The following is a 17,738-nucleotide window of genomic DNA, read 5'->3' as shown; positions in this document are numbered from 1 at the left end:
AAAAATTGCTTGAGCATTATCAAGGAATATAGCCCAGTGCAAAAAGACCAGGCAGTTCGGCATAATGGTGCCACAAACAACATCTAAAAGATGCAGTTTCAATCCATACTGTGTAGGAAAGGCTTCTGTCCCAACAATATCCTGCAGCAATGTGAGTTTTGCTCTGGGTAACATCCTCCTCAAGAAGCAGATTCTTGAACGCAACAAAATCAAGCTGATTGTTAATACATGTCAGACACAGGGGCACTCTTTGGCAGTATATATGCCATCTTTTGGTACCATACATCAGTCCTTCTTGATGACATACGCCCTGAAGGTAGGTCTGGACTGGATAGGACATCTGACATGGGCAAAAGCAATGGAGCCCATACCTACCACAAAGTGTAGGTCAAAGAAATGGTAATACAAGATCAAGTCAGAAGCTGGAGAGCTCAGTTTTCTCTAGTAGAAGGCAGTTACAAAACCATCTGTCTCTATTGGTACCTGGTTTCTGAAGAGAGGAAAACCCATACTTTTTGTTGCCTATGAAAATATGAGCACAGAACAACAATGCTCACTGAAACCTACCTAGGACAAAGACCACAGGACGGAAACGAGGTATGATACACAAAAGTACAGTGGCTAATGTAGCCTACACTGCACTTGACTCCAGATGTGTGGCACTCTTAACATATCATCCCCATGAGAAACTGGCGAGTTCATGGCCCATCAATCCCAAGACAGATGGAACACCCCAAATAATCTGGCCATTCAACAAAGCTCTACACTTGCTATCACCAGGAAACTTTTGCAGAATAGCTAAAAGCCTATATGGAAAGTCTTGGCAAAAAGGCAACTACCAAATATTCTGAGCTTTGCACAATAAAGAGACAGCTAATGGAAAGTAAAATCAGCCAACCGCAAACGAATTCAAAGACATCAGAACATTCTCAATTAGCCAAACACTTTAAACTCAACTAACTACCCAATTCCGGACGTTCCTGAACAGCATAAAGGTAGCAACTTTCAAGTCCCTGGGTCAATGAGCGCCACAGAGAACCATTGCTGGCAGATTCTCAGGAACAGTGAATGGGGACAAGATGCTCAGGCAACTAGTCCTAGTCGCAGGGACACTTAATCTTGTACAAATGGGATGCTTCTTTCCTTCTCAAGGACTTGGAAAAGGCTACAAAATAAACCTAGGCACCAAAAACACAGGAAACCAAAAGACTGTCAAGTTATCGTAAAGGATTTACAGTCACCAACTGTGGGTGCTGCAACGGAAAGCACTGTCAACAAAAATTCAGCAAACATAGCAGGAAACCTGCTACCCTGAGAGAAACGTGAAGTTGTACTTCTGTAGACCTACAGCATACATGGATGTCCATCCCATGAACACAGCAAAGGTCTTTTAAAGATACACATCACTTAAAAAACACAAGGAACAAGGAGGCTTCAATGTCTACAAAGACATAAGAAAGCAATGCAAGTGAATTACATGTTTAGGATAACTCACAAGAAACTACACCAAATCACAGCAATAACCACCACTGCCAAAGAGCAGAAAACCAAATTAGACAGTTAAAAAACTGTCAAATGAAAGAGTTAATCCAATTTCTTAGAGAGGACACAAAGCAAAATGAATCTTCCAAGTCAAACAAGAGCCTGGTGGATGTAGGTCAGATATTTTCACTGACTCAGAATAGACAGAGAGTTTAATGTGCCACAAACCCTCACCCGTATTTCGTAACAAAGGTTGTAACATGAAGTGTAGGACAATATACATGTTGGAACTCTTAACTTTCGGTCAGATAATATCACAAGAAACAAAAGAGGAATTTCCATACCAACAGCCCAGAAATGTCAGCAACAAAGAATCAGGACTGATTACACCCATACAGAAAGAGATGAAACCTATAAAATCAAAGGACTGTATCTCCAACTGCTCACTTACAAAAGCCACCTGAGAAAGAAACATCACAGCTTTGCAAAGAGGAAACTGGATGTTTCTACTGAAATAGCAATGACCAGTGAGTTAGTTATCACAAGAAACTAGTCATCACAACAATACGAAGTGAAGGGCAGCTCATAATGAGGAACAATGAATGTGTATATACAAGACAAACCCTGTTTTGTCTGGCCCTTAAGTAAATAGACAATGAAACCATCAATCGTTGACAAAACTACAACTCCATCAAAACAAAATACTGTTAAGGATTTCCAAATGGGGAAAGGTTCCCCACTCTCTCTCTCTCTCTATCTCTCTCTCCCAATCGCTTACCTTCTTGATTGAGGTTGGTTTTCATTTACAAACACAAACGCAATTTTTATTTTGACAAAAAAAGGCTAAAAGTTCCTGGCAACAAAACTGACGCTAGTAGTTTTCTATAGCAACTTAAGTACTGCATAACAGTTGAACTATCTCTTTGCAAAACGTAAAAATGCAGATTTTACTTTAAATCATAACTTCTCATTTGTTACTTTGAGACGATCATTTTACTTTCACAAGCACAAACAATCACTGGAAAGCAAGAAGTGTAGTCTATAAATCTTAAGAGTGTTACCAGTTGAAGATGGAACTGCATGATATTTAAGAAAACTGGCCAAGGGAAATGCTTGAGATATTCTTCTGATACTGCCTGTCTTGAGAGAGTTAACAGTTACCCACATATGCAATAAAACACTCTTTCAAGGCACACTATTAAAGATTTCCACCCTCCAGATGGATTTTCAGTCAAAATATCCATCTTTAAATGCCCATTAAACTTGAAGGGTATGTCTTGAAAAACAAATTCTTATATTCCCTCTGCTGGATTCTATTAAATCTGCAACGTGTCATATCTATTGAAGAGTGGTTGGTCTTGATGGTGAAACTGTCCTCTTCATACATACCTGGAAAACAAAAAACATGCTTCAGTATTCAATGCATGTCCGTTATCTCAACACTTCGCATGTTTTCCTATAATTAACACATTATTTGAATTCATTTCAAAGCACTATCAAACTCTTGTCTATAAAGATATCAGGAGATACATTAAAGAGAGAAAAAATGAGACGAAGCTATGGAGAAATAAATAAGATTGCAAGGAGCGTAATATCTTAAGAGCACAGGAAAAAGGTTTAGGATCTTCACAAGAACGACTTTGTTGGGTCCACTGGGAGGGCCCAGAGGGCCAAAGTTCCTGGGCAAGATGAGGATTCAGGGAATTAGGAGCTTAATACTGAAGGCACTGAAGAAGGCTATTACTTGTTTACTAACACATCAAGAATGATGGGCAGGGGGCCACTCATAGGAACCTTAAATTGGGGGCCCTTTAACCAGGTAGAAAAGTAGGTGTGAGGCAGATCAAGCATCTTAAAGGGATGTTCTTACTGAGAGAGAGAGAGAGAGAGAGAGAGAGAGAGAGAGAGAGAGAGAGAGAGAGAGAGAGAGAGAGAGAGAGAGAGAGAGAATTATTACTGAGACCAAGGAGAGAGAAAATTTTAAACAAGTGTCAAAAGTCTAGTATTAAAATTCCTAGCTTTGGAAGAGCCATCTTAAAAGTTTGCTGTCAAGAAAAACTATTATTATCTTATTTAGTAGTACACACAAATAAAATTATTTTAAACCCTGGCTACTCATGAAACTAAGCCTAAACAGCATTTCTTTAATGTTTCTGCTGGTGGCTATAATCAGATATCTTTAAAATAAGACGTCCTTTACCATATTTGTACAAATAGGGACAAGTCGTGTGTTTATCTAATAATATCCATGGGTCAGACATCTGGCTAAATCAAATACGATACGAAATGACGTGAGGAAAAATATTACATTATGAACAGCATGATTCAATTATGATTGAACCACTAACGCCTAAAACTATATTGGTCATAACACAGCCTTAAGAGAAAATATATCATGAACAGCATGATTCAATTATGCTTCAACCACTTGCACCTCCAGCTATATTGGCATAGTCATAACAGCCACAGCTTGGCAAGTTGTGCCTGCACTCTCCTTTAATACCATAGGTGTTGATCCACACTTAAATTTCCCACTTATAAAAGAATATACTTAAAGAAAATTTTTATAAGTCAAAGACAACCCATTCCTAAATAGACTGACTGTCAATCAATTAATTTCTCCTCTCCAGCAATTCTCCAGATATATTGGTCTAGTCAGAACAGCCACAGCTTTGCAAGTTTTGCCTGGAATTTAAAACTCTTGATCCAAACTTAAATTTCACTCTTACAAAAAGGGTGGACAGTACTTACTAAATATTTGTACAAGTCAAAGACATCCAGTTCCTCAAAAGATTGACCACCAATCAAAAGTTCTTCTCTACTGCGTGCCTGGCAGGAAGCTTCTTCTTGGAGCAAAGAATTGCACAGCTGGAAAAAGGAAAAATAAGTTGACAACCATACTGGAAGGGAGGAAACTGATGAAAATAAAAAAACACAGAAAACAAGAAGTGATACAGAAAAATATTCCTCTAAATCAGTTATATGAATGTCTGGGCTTCTATTAATACCCACATTGCAAAGGCAAAAAGGTATGATATTCAGTGACCTTGATTCTTCTGATATATGGACATTTACTTTAATATTTACTGAAAAGCATATACATAAAAACTAAACTTAATACAAATCACCAGAAAGGCTAACAGTCAACTCAGAAGGCCAGGAAAAAAGCTGACATAATTATGTGGGATTATGCAGACAATAACCAGGGTGAAGATATAAAAAGATATGTGCAAAAATCAAGCGTTTTGATCATAATTACCATTAATGGAATAGACGCCATTGCCTCATTCAAACCTGTCCTGGGATGCCAGTGACAAGTGCCATAAGTGCGAAAATTGTAGTGATGAACACAGCTATAGGATTCCTGTCCTGGGATACCAGTGCAAGTACTGTACCAGTGCTGAATACAACTGTGGGACCCCATTCTCTCATTTCTGAAAGGAATAATATTAGGTTAAAATAAACTTCACAAAACATATGTCACCAAAGCAGAAAAATCAGTTCCTTAAAATATATACAAGGTCCTGCAAACTCTCTATTTCTGCCTGAGTGTCTAGTTAGACCAGAATACCCAAGTGATGTGAACAGTTATTGACATTTGAACATCGAAACTTAGGAAACAGTAATGGATCGGAATTCTACTATAAGAGAAGAAAGTAGGAGAGTTAGGAGTCTCTTACGTAGCTTAAATAGATTCAATACTAAACACACAAATATTAACACATTCATACGAAGCAATATTGAGCAGTAATGGATCTGAACACGCCCAATTCTACGACATTCGACGGGTCCTAATTAACCCTTTTTAATATCTGGCTTCATTATACGATATTAATAAAAACTCCATTTGCTTCATTATGATTAAATGTTTAGGTAACAAGGATATGAATCCAGACTTGGTGGAAAACAACCCCTTCCTCGTAAACAGACCTGGCTATGGCACACCCTAATGTACATGATGTTAATATCTGCTTTAATTATACAATGTTGATTACGCACCTTAGCATAACTATGATTAACTTTGTTAATATATATGTCCAAACTTACCGGAAAAACAACATACCCCCTCCCCCCATCAAACATGCCTGGCTGCACACTTTTAATGTAATGACATGCATTCCAATACCACATATGTTGCAATGGGCGTACACAAAGAATACAATATTTGATACAAACACCTTTGCTTTACTATGATAAAATGTGCTGGCAGAGGCCCAAATTCTAGTGGAAAACCAACACCCCTCCCCCCTACAACAGACCGGGCTACACACTTTTAATGTAATGGCATGTATTCCAATACCGCAAATGTTGCAATGGGTTACGAACACGGACAAAGAATGCGGTATTGGTACAACACCTTTTGCTTAATTATACAAATGCTTGGTAGAGGTTCTAATTTAGTGGTAATCAACATACACCTTCCTCCAACATGCCTCGATACTTTAATTTAATGACGTGTATTCCAATACCTGCATATGTTGCAATGGGCTACACAGACAAAGAATACGATATTGGTACAACACCTTGCTTACTTACGATAAAACTATGCTGGCGGAGGTCCAAATTCTGGTGGAAAACTCCCCTCCCCTACTCCAACCCCCTCCCAACTGGAAAACAACTCAACCCCTCCACCATTTCAACAGAACTGGCTGGCTATGAGACACATTTTCTTGCCTACATACGACATGACATGCCAGTATTCACTTGTAATGGAAGGACAAGTATTGCACTACGACCTGATACATTGCAATAAGTAAGCGAAAAAATGGTTGAATATACAGTTGATCAATGTAAAATACAGAAAAGATCAAAAATTTATTCTAATAGTGTCCTGATAATGATGAGAGAGAGAGAGAGAGAGAGAGAGAGAGAGAGAGAGAGAGAGAGAGAGAGAGAGAGCCTACTTCATCTACACAAGCCTTCAGTGATTCGCAACACTTATAAGGAAAAGTTTTCCAGTTCAAACAAAAATGTCAGTTAAAAGTTTACAACTAGGCTCATAATGAGCATTTCTTTACAATATAAAACACACTTATAAAATTCAATAGTTGCTGAAAATGGCTGGTAATAAATATTACACCTTCGGATAACTGGAAAGATCGATACATTTGGATAACCTATACCACATGTCACAGAAAATCATTTACTTTAGCCCACCAGCTACGTACGATAAGTCCAGCTCTCAGTTTTGATATTCGAGTTAAATGGGCCACTTTATACTACAATATATATTAGACCCCACGCCCACATCATTTCCCATCAGAATTAATTGTAATATGACTGACTATATGGATACGGAGAACACTAATTTTTTACTAATATAATCGGTAATAATCAGCTTTCTTTCATAACCATTCAACTGTTGATTCCCGAATTCCAAATTTACCACGATGCTCTTAAACAGTAAACAATATATACAAAAGCTTATGTAGCAAGAATGTTCACTGTTTTGCCGTTTAAAAGTGCCACAAAATCGAAAAGGCTTTTATTTTTAATTGGTGCTTCAGATCACAATACATATGAGTTGCTACAGCCTATAAATACTAGACTGTAATGAGCGATTTCATCAAATGCAGGCCTTAAGGCCCTAACTACGAGAGAGAGAGAGAGAGAGAGAGAGAGAGAGAGAGAGAGAGAGAGAGAGAGAAAGGGTTTTCCGAGGGTTCTCAGTACGAGAGAGAGAGAGAGAGAGAGAGAGAGAGAGAGAGAGAGAGAGAGAGAGAGAGAGAGAGAGAGAGAGAGAGAGAGAGAGAGAGAGAGAGAGAGAGAGAGAGAGAGAGAGAGAGAGAGAGAGAGAGAGAGAGAGGAGGGCTTTTTCTGGGGTTCTCAGTCTTCAGTTCTGAGAGAGAGAGAGAGAGAGAGAGAGAGAGAGAGAGAGAGAGAGAGAGAGAGAGAGACCTAATGACTCAACAGGTGGGCGTGGCAGTCTCTTCAAGCTGTCAAACCTGAAACTACAATGAAAGACTAAATTGATGTTTTCTACTTTCTAAATAAAGTTACGCAGACAGGGTTGTATAAATGCAAAGAAAAAGGATAAAGCGTGCGCGTGCGTGCGTAATTTCCACACCTATCAACTAGCGTCCACAGAGAAACAGTAAAAAATTTGGACAAATCAAGTGTCCTTTTTCCTGCTTTTTGACGGATGTGTTCGAAAAACCGGCGTCATTACATTACAACAAAAAAACCTTCAATTAATCATTTAAAAATCTGTCCCGAGCCCAACCAGCGGGCCATAACTTGAATAAATTAGCAAATAATAACTGGTCTCACTATAAACCGTCACAACCACCACTCGGTAAGCAAGCAATTCACCCGTGATCACGGTTGTTCCCCTAATTTAAGCAGTATGTCGCAAATTCGTGACGATAATCCAGCCTGTAATCGGTCTAGTCACCTTGCTCACAGACTAATAGATGAATCAAGTTACGAATTGGCCATATTGATTCAGCAAATACTTGCCGTTGATTATCGAATGTCTCCCAAATCAAAAACTGTAAATAAATCTTAATTTTTCGTGATTTCCACCACAGAATTTTGCTTTTATTCTCAAATATTTGGAGCTGGAACTGGAATATAAAACTTAGGCCACAGGCCAAGAGATAAGATCTAGGAGGTCATTCAGCTCTTTAGATAATGCTGAAACAATTGTTAGGAGAGGACGGGAAGTAAGATGGAAGAAAGAGATTACGAACAGAGGTACAGTAAAAGGAATGAAAGGGGTTGCAGCTATGCCTACAGTGCGCCGCGTGAGATACACTGACGGCACTACCCCCACACGACGATTCTTGGATAATTTTAATTAAACTGCACCTATCATACTCTTCGATTTAGAGATTCGGAGCACAATAAACGGAGATAGTTGGACATTACCCAAAATAGAAACGTCTGTAAGACCTGGTCTTATAAGTCGAAGCTGGCAGGAATAAGATGTATTGATGTTCTGATGTTCTGACGTTCATTAACATTGCCGAGTTTTTTAGCCTGAGGCTGAGATGTTTCATAACACAGCCACACATATGGTCTGTTCTGTTTGGTTATCATACTCACTATTTATCACAAAATATCTCACAAGTCCTTTTTTATAAGTTTTATCACTTATTTAGTTGCTTGCATCCGCTTTTAAATCCTTTTCAGGTTGCTTGTGCAATCACTTTGATGCATTTATAGTTTGTCTTTAACTTCACTTTTTATGGAGCACAAAATCTTCACGTCTTTCCCCCGGGGACCTAAGCTAGCACTGACTATTGGTTACTCTAGTTTGGCAGAGACAGAGAGAGAGAGAGAGAGAGAGAGAGAGAGAGAGAGCTTTCGCTCCTTTGGGCAGAATGAGAGAGAGACCTGAACTGTCGCTCCTTTTGTAATATGAGAGAGAGAGAGAGAGAGAGAGAGAGAGAGAGAGAGAGAGAGAGAGAGAGAGAGAGGAACTTTCGCTCCTTTGGGCAGAATGAGAGGAGAGACCGGAACTATCGCTCCTTTGTGTAATATGAGAGAGAGAGAGAGAGAGAGAGAGAGAGAGAGAGAGAGAGAGAGAGAGAGAGAGAGAGAGAGAGAGAGAGAGGCCCTATGCCGATACAAAATCTGTCAAAAAATGGTCAACCCAATTCTTTCAATTTTCGAATAGAATTTAATGTTTTTATTGTAGTAAAATACATTCTCTTTCCTCACTCCCAATAGCGTATATAATTCTAACAGACATTCAAATATCATTCAGAGATTTCATTTCCCCAAGTTTTTCTCTTGCAACATAAGATTTCGGCAAGTGGATTATTGACCTAACTTAAGCTATTGCCATAAGCTGACGAAAGTCAGTTGTGTTTATTCATTCTTGCATTTCAGAACTGATTCTCCCTCTGTGAAGAAAGATTTACATTTCACTTAACAAATTGAAAAAGTCTGCAACATATCCGAGTATCGGCCAGGTCAAAGCTTTAAATGACAGCTTTGTACAGAATTCCATTTCCCAAATTCTGTTAATCTTATCAAAAGCTCCCTATATTTCCATGGCATAGTGTGGCTTGGGGAAGTCACTTAAATTCTCTATATGTCAAAAACAAAGCTTCCTTGATGACCACAAACCCACAGACATCGATTTCACTTTCTAAGTCACGGAGTTTGTGGCATTTTAACTGTTATATATTTTAGGGCATGCAAAGGAACGCCTACATTCTATTTCCTCGTTTTTACCAACAAAGATCTTTGATAATATGATTTATTTTCTCTTCAGGCTATTGTGTTTGATTCACAAAGCAAACATCTGACAGTCTATTCCTTGTATGTATGTGTTAGTTCACCTTGATGTAAGATTCTTAATGACTTTTATTTACCCACATATATTTTGTCTAATTACATAGTTACACATTTGTATCACTATTTCACTTTGCTTTCTCTTTTTTTCAGATAATTTTCGTGGCAAGTTTCCAGCTCTTTCAAGCCAAGGAGTCCTTTCAATGATTCGCTTTCGTTCTTGTTATTACAATTCTCAACAGCTGAGTATCTTGTCTCTTGAATCCACTTTTGAATTATTCCTTTCCATTGTGTATTTCTCGTTGCACAAGTTTGTGGTTACAGTATAAGAACAAACAGTAACTGTAAGCTGTATGAATACGTTTGTACACCAACACAGAACCTTTTACCTAAAACTACATAATTCAGCAGACATTGCTAATAAAACACCAAATGTAAATACAGTATACTTTTTATTTTCAGCACTAAAATATACAGAAAACTGTTACAAAAATATTCTTAGGAATTTATGTATTTATATATACATCAAAGTACAGGTATTATACAATATTGTTACAGAAAAATATGTAAAATTACAAAGCTGAAACAGAGGCAGGTGTATGCATTCCAGTTTTACATCTGGAATACGAGAGATCATGACCAAGATATAAAAATTATCGGTTTTCCAGAGTATGTGAATCTTCAGTGTGGAAATTAGTACATAACAAACATTACATTCCATTCACAAAATTCTCTGAATAATGGAACAACAATTCCATACTTTCTGAGCAGAGATTTCTACTAAATCAGCCCTTAATATAACCCCTTCTATTAAGACCTCTTTGGTTAAATAACCTTTTAATTTGGTCAATTTTGCCAGTGAACAAGGAGAAGATCAATTTGCACACACACAATCAGTTACCTCCCTCAGAAAGCAACTCCCTGACCTTTGCATCAACTAAGACCACCTATACATTATAAAGATATTTTTTGCACAGAATGGAATGGAATACAAAGTCTAGGCCAAAGGCCAAGCACTGAGACCCATGAGGTCATTCAGCGCTGGAAAGGAAATTGAGTAAGTAGGTCTGAAAGGTGAAACTAGAGGAAAACCTTACAATTGCACTTTGAAATCATTGTTACAAGAGACTGGATAGCAAGATGGAAGAAAGATAATACGAATGGAAGAACAGTAAAAGGAATGAAAGGAGTTGCAGCTATCAGCCAAAGGGACACTACAGAGAACCTTTAGACTGAAAACCAAAAGAGAGAACAGGTTATTTCGACTGTATTAGTCCACCTATAGATCAAGTTTACCTCCCAAACCTATTCTTTACACATACTACCTAAGAAGAGACTGTTGCTATAACAACTATAAAATATAGCGATGAAGGTTAAAAACTTTTAATCACCAAACACCAACAAAGCCACAACAGCAAAAAGACACAAACCAGGAAAAATGATCATCCAGTTACGCAAGCCATGCATTAGGCAAGCTAATGACCTAATCAACCTGCAGCAGGTATGGTAACTATAAAGAATAATCTTCTATATGACCTGTACATAACCAATGCTTCCTTAGATCCTTCCATTTCGATACTTTTGGAAAATCTAGCACCTCTCTCCCTCTCTCTCTCTCATCAAAGAAGTCTGAGACCTTTCTATGTGCAGATGTATCAAAAATCAGCATGAACACAGTAGTTGGAATGAAATGAGAATTGGCTCTGGCTTGGGAAAGTGCCAATATTGGCCTTCAAATCAATATCAACAAATTTATGAAATGGCAAATCAACTACTGACCAGACAGTGCCCAATGTGCTGGACCCTTTACAATCTTACCAAAGAAATCAAAAGATTCAAAATGATTAAAAGGAAATCAGAGACCAATTGCCCTCCCATTGCTCAATTTGTAAACTGGCTCCATATCATCTGCAGTCCTTCCATTTGCAAGCAAAAAATCCTGGCTAAGCACTCAAGTTGTAATTAGTCTGGCAAACAAAGTCACACCCTCCTGGGATTCTGTGTAGAAAAACCATGGCTTGGAGGCAATGGCTGGAACAATATGGGCATAGCAATTCTGTCTGCACAAAGATATCAAATTACCATACCTGGCTCAAAGAGTACACACTAAAAATAACATACATATATCACTAAAGAATCACAAGGCCTTTGAGAATCTTAAAGCCTATATCAGGTCACAAGAACAAGGTCCTCTATAATTCAAGTACCAGAAGGTTTCCTCCCGCATTCATCGAAAAGGGCTATATTTCAAGATTCCACTGATGCCCCATTGCAGATAACATTCAACTGATATTAAAGTTTTCAACACTAAGAAAATTACATTCAACTGATATTAAAGTTTTCAACACTAAGAAAACAACTACCCAGTTAACTATACCCCACACACACACACCAAGAAAGACAGCGCTTCTTCCTTCTGAAGCCAAGAACATAACAAGAAGCTACCAGAGGACATCAATAACCAGTTCCCACCACACACACTGAGCAGCTGATTATAACATTCCTGTGGCTAGGCTACATTTACTGTAATTCCTCTTCCTTTAAAGGTACCAAGAGGCTGTAAGATTTTCCCCCAAACCTGCAAACAGAGCCAGCAGCAAATGCCAGGACAAGATGATCACTCAGCAAGTATGGGGAGATATAAATCAACACTAATTCAAAAGAATCAGTTTCATCTATCTCAGTAATCATTAAATAATACAGAAATAAGGATGGAATGCCAACCACATTAAGATATTCAATGATACATGCAAGCTGACCAAATGATAAAAATGCATTACTGAAAAGCAAGATATACATCCACGAAAATGGATGCCTATCAGTGGCCAGTTTTTCAAATATGATAAGAAATGTAACTAAAGCTGGTTAGCTACTGTTTAGCAATGATTTCCATCCTTTCGACAGAAACTACCTGACCTCTGCATCAGCTAAGACCACTGATGAATTGCAGATATTTCCTATCTATACAGCAAAAGACAGAACAGTGTTATTTCAATTGTAGTCGTGCAATATGGCTCCTTTACTTCCACCTCTCATTCCAGTATAATGTCTGCAAATCTGGCACACAGCCTAAAAAGAGACTATTACTACAACAGACAAAGTCAAGCCATGAATGTTAAAAACACGCTGTCTATTCATCAGGCACCAACAAACTTGAAGCCACACCATTCACTAAAAACAGAAAATTATCATACATTTAGGCAAGCAATGCAACATTTAAGATAAATGAACTTCAGCCTGACCAACCTGCAATAAGTACGGAAAATGCAGAGAACTAGAGCATAATCAGCTCCTTCCAATTCAATACTAAAACTATACCATAGCCCCTCTCAATATCCTCAAAAACGGAGACTTCTGTATGCAGATCGTGTATCAATAATCTGCATGACCATGTGAACACAAGTTAAAATGAACACTGGCTCCATCTTATGAAGTCTTAAAATCAATAACAACAAAACCTATGAAATGACTATTTACCAGACAGACTACAATGCATTGGACGTTTGACAACCTGTATAAAATTCCTCATACGACTTCAAAAGAAACAGATATGATTAAAAAAATAACAGAGATGAAATGTCGTTCTACTGATCACATCACTCACCAATGTAGTTATCTATCATCTGCTGTTCTTCTATTAAAAACAAAAGATTGTAAGCTGAATAGTCACTAATTTTCCATTCTGGCTAGCATACACATTGACGACCACCTTAACAGCGATACAAAAATGGCTTTGAGGACAATCACAGGAGCAATAAATGGGCAAAGTTGCACTTGCTATGCACAGGAATCAAGTTACCTGACCTGGCTCCAAGAATACATGCTAGGAATGCAGTAATTACCAGTTTATCACTGAACAATTACAAAACCTTATCACTTGAAGAACCTCAAAGCCTATCTCAGCTTACACGGAGAAAAAGGTCTTCTAAAACTCGTGTACCGTACACCACTTTCTACACTCATCGGGAAGGTTTCTGTTTCAAGATGCCACAGCTGTCCAACCTAAATCTAACATTTACAAATTTCCAGTACCAGAAAAACAACAGCCTAACCAGTGAAGCACACCATACTCCGACCAAGCAAGACAGTGTTCCTTCCCACACAAGCAAAGGTCATCACAAGAACCTATTAGGGGACATCAATAACCAATATCTGCTAAACAGAATGATTAGCTGATTGTAACATCCCTGTCACACTCTGCTGCTGTTATTTCCCTTCCTTTGAAGGTATCTGGAGGCTGCAAAATGTTCCCCCCAACGGAAATAACAGAACTAACAGCAACTGCCAGGGCTAGAAGATTCACTTTGCAAGGAAGGGAGACCAAAATCAACACTACTTCAAAAGGATCAATTTACATTCTCTCAGTAGTCGATCCTACAATCAGTAACATGCACAGAAGGAAGGAAGGAAGGAAGGAAGGAATACCAGAGTAAATACATATAAGTATTGGAGGAAATATGCAAGCTCACCCAATCATAAAACTACATTATTGAAAATCACTGCACCTAATGAATCTTTATGTAACCAACACCCTTTAGTAATGCCTACAGTACACCACACATGAGATACTAACAGCCTACAGTAACACAACACCCTTTAGTAATGCCTACAGTACACCCTTTGAGATGCCTAATAGTACTTAACCAACACCCTTCAGTAATGCCTACAGTACACCACATGAGGTGCACTGGCAGTATTATCAGATATTATACACAAAAAGGTCCAGAATGCCTACGTGGTAGTGATTTTTCAGTTGAATGCCTACAGTAAAATGAAAATGAACAAACACAGTACAAACCCTTTGAGAGAATGAGAACAGAGAGAGAGAGAGAGAGTAAGAGAGAGAGAGAGAGAGAGAGAGAGAGAGAGAGAGAGAGAGATAATGGGTGCCTGACAGCTGTCCTTGCCACAATAAAATGAACTTGATCTTAGGTGGATTGAAGAACAAAATTGAGTTTTACACTCATAAGACAATTAAATAAAACACAACAAAGCATATGTAATCAGGCCACAAATTGCAGAAAGGTGCACTAGAATTATTTCCTTTGATAACGAAAAAATTGCCCATTCATCAAACACGTAGATTTATGAGAAACAAAGATGAAACAGGATCCGTACAACATGGGAAAATGACAACAAATTGATCAAATCAGGAGACTCTCCATTCACATATTTTACATAGTACCTGCAACACAGATTTAAGAGTACAATACTTAAAAATAAGTGGGCCAGCGCAGGCATGCACTTCGGACTGCAGCATCCAAAGAAGCATTTGCAAGAAAGCTAGAGAATACCAACCTTACAACTGAAATGAAAAGAACACAAGCTTTGTGACAGAAGTTTCTGAGCTCTCTCTCTGCCAAATTGACCAGTAAAAGGTGCTCGGGAGAAATGGGAACAAATGCCACAGATGGAGGGATATCTCCCAACAAATTTATTGATATTAATGGCAGGAGTACACAAACACATGGAGCACACAGCATTTACACAGAGATAATGCTCTCATTAAAACGAAAGTCCTCCACAATATTAGCAAAATATCCAGAGTGGATTTTGGAATGCAAGAATCTTCACACAGAAGCAATATGGAAAACATCAAGGCTGTGTGAACAAAAGGACAAATTAAATCTTTTATGCAATTGCCAGACTAGATTAGAGATCACAAGCAATGCACTGATTATGGAAACCTAATGACTAGTTAACAGAGGAAAGCACCTTTCAAAATGATTATGAAAAGAATTCCCAGTGGATCGAGGTATGTAAACAGGAAAAAATGCCTGACATTAGTGGAAATCATATCCAGACAGATTCTAGGAACTGAGTTGTAGTGAAGTACCACTGAAAATGTCCAATTTGGGCCCCTCCACTCTCAGTAATGATATACAGTATGGGCTTTCTGAATATTTCTTAATAATTTAGGAAGCTGTACATACATACTTATATGTTGAAATATGTTGTACAGTACTGCATGAAACTGTCAAACTAGAAAAATGATATTTTAATGATAAAATAAAGTTTGTTCATACTTACCTGGCAGATATATATATAGCTGTATTCTCCGAAGGTCCGACAGAATTTCAAATTTCGCGGCACACGCAGTGGATGGTCAGGTGGTTAGTACACCATTCCCGCCGCTGGGAGGCGGGTATCAGGAACCATTCCCATTTTCTATTCAGATTTTCTAACGCCACTGTCTCCTGAGGGGAGGAGGGAGGGCAATATAAATATATATATCTGCCAGGTAAGTATGAACAAACTTTATTTTATCATTAAAATATCATTTTGTTCATGAGACTTACCTGCCAGATATATATATAGCTGAATACCACCTTTGGAGGGGGTAGAGACAGCCAAGAAATAGGAAAAAACCAATTATTGGTAAAATTATTTTGGTTCCTTATCTGATAGCGTAGCTGACTGAGTGGTTACTGTCACTCTAGTCTGCTTCTGCTTTACTAGAGAACCCCAGCGAGGTAGTGACCTATATAGCTGGCGACTTCTAGATGATCTGTCAACGGGGGCGTGACCACAATGTGACTAGATCATGGGAGCCCATACAAAGAGGACAAAAGAGCATTACTAACCACCTAACCAACACCTAAAGCGTTAGTTTGCAAAGGATTGGGAAGACTGCCTCACCCCAGTAGTCGACCCAACAACCACAAAAACACAATTAAAAGGGGATAGGATCAGAGTTACCCTTGTCCTACAGTTGCTGAAGCAGCAATGATGGTCCCACTGAAAAGCAACGTATGCTACCTAAACATCTTGCCAAGAGTGTGAGGCAAACACAAGAATTGACTTGCCAAAATGTGGCACTAAAAATGTCACTGAGTACCATATTTTTCTTGAACGCCATGGAGGTGCAACTGCCCTCACCTCGTGAGCATTAACTCTCAACAACTTGACAGTTGGAGTCGTCACAACTAGAGTGTGCGTCACTTAATGACACCCCTAATGAAGAATGCCAGTGCATTCTTCGACATAGGTTTAACTGGTTGCCTCACAGAACACCATAAAACATCCAATGGACCACGAGTGTCCTGTGTTCCTTTAAGGTAGTACTTGAGAGCTCTAACTGGACATAGAACTCCCTCAGGTTCCTGTCCAATAAGGTCTACTAAACCTTTAATTTCAAAGAGTCTAGGCCATCAGGGTTAGAAGACCTATCATTCAGCCAAGAACTTAGGGCTTAAAGAATAGACAGCATTGTCACCCTTGAAGCCCACATGACGGCCACAAAGATCTCACTGAAAGCACTGGGACCATCACCCGAGGAATGCCGTTACAGTAACATCCTTAAGAGATGCAGAGTGGAGAGGCTCAAAAGGACTAAACATCAAAAACTTGAGCATTACACCCAAGTTCCAAGCAGGGGAAATCAGCTGAGGAACCTTGGACGTCTAGAAAGACTCAGTAAGATCGTGGAGGTCCTTATTGTCAGACAAAGCTAATCCTCTGTGTCTGAATACAATCCAAAGCATGCTCCGATAACACTTGATAGTCGGAACTGCTATATCGAGTTTTTCTCTTAAGTAAAGGAGAAAATGCAACCTGGCTCACAGTGATAGAGGAAGAGGAAAGCCCTTCTTTCTACACCAACCTTTGAAGGTTGCTCACTTCGCTAGATATATCCTTTAGATGAAGAACTACTGGCTCTAGCGATGGCCCGTGCCACCTCACCCAGAAAAACCCCTTCAGCTCTGACCAAGAGATAGTCTGAAAGCAGTCAGGTTCAGAGCGGGGAGATTCAGTAAATATATCTCGTGAAGTGGGTTTGTATGAGCAGGTCTGCTCTCAGGAAGGGTCCTCAGGAACGTCTACCAACCAGAAGAGAAACTCTGAGAACCAGTGGTTGAAGGCCAAAACATGGGGATGAGAGTCATCCTCGTCCCTTGAGAGGCCGCAGAACTTGCGTATGACTTCTCCCAGAATTTAGAACGGGGAAAAGATGCAAACATCTATTGGGTCCAATCCCAGGAAGAGCAATATCTACAACTGCCCCAGGGTCG

General features: G+C 38.9%; 2 long non-coding RNA genes across 2 annotated transcripts in view; both read right to left on the bottom strand.

Moving 5' to 3' along the window:
- Positions 1-2,612: 2,612 nt before the first annotated feature.
- LOC136851991 (uncharacterized) lies at positions 2,613-4,812 on the bottom strand. Its single transcript, XR_010857035.1, has 3 exons — positions 4,742-4,812; positions 4,234-4,350; positions 2,613-2,871 (listed from the first exon to the last, which is right to left on the bottom strand). It is a non-coding gene; the product is annotated as an uncharacterized lncRNA (long non-coding RNA).
- Positions 4,813-4,821: 9 nt separating this feature from the next.
- Positions 4,822-17,738, bottom strand: part of LOC136851993 (uncharacterized) — a 31,108-nt gene continuing 18,191 nt past the window's right edge. Inside the window, exon 4 of the long non-coding RNA XR_010857038.1 lies at positions 4,822-4,916. This is a non-coding gene — a long non-coding RNA (uncharacterized lncRNA). The remainder of the gene's footprint in view (positions 4,917-17,738) is intronic.

The sequence above is a fragment of the Macrobrachium rosenbergii genome, chromosome 24 (assembly GCF_040412425.1).
Source record: "Macrobrachium rosenbergii isolate ZJJX-2024 chromosome 24, ASM4041242v1, whole genome shotgun sequence".
In the NCBI taxonomy this organism is placed as follows: Eukaryota; Metazoa; Arthropoda; class Malacostraca; order Decapoda; family Palaemonidae; genus Macrobrachium; species Macrobrachium rosenbergii.
The sequence above is the reverse complement of the archived record's forward strand: the minus strand, read 5'-3'. Positions and strand labels throughout refer to the sequence as shown.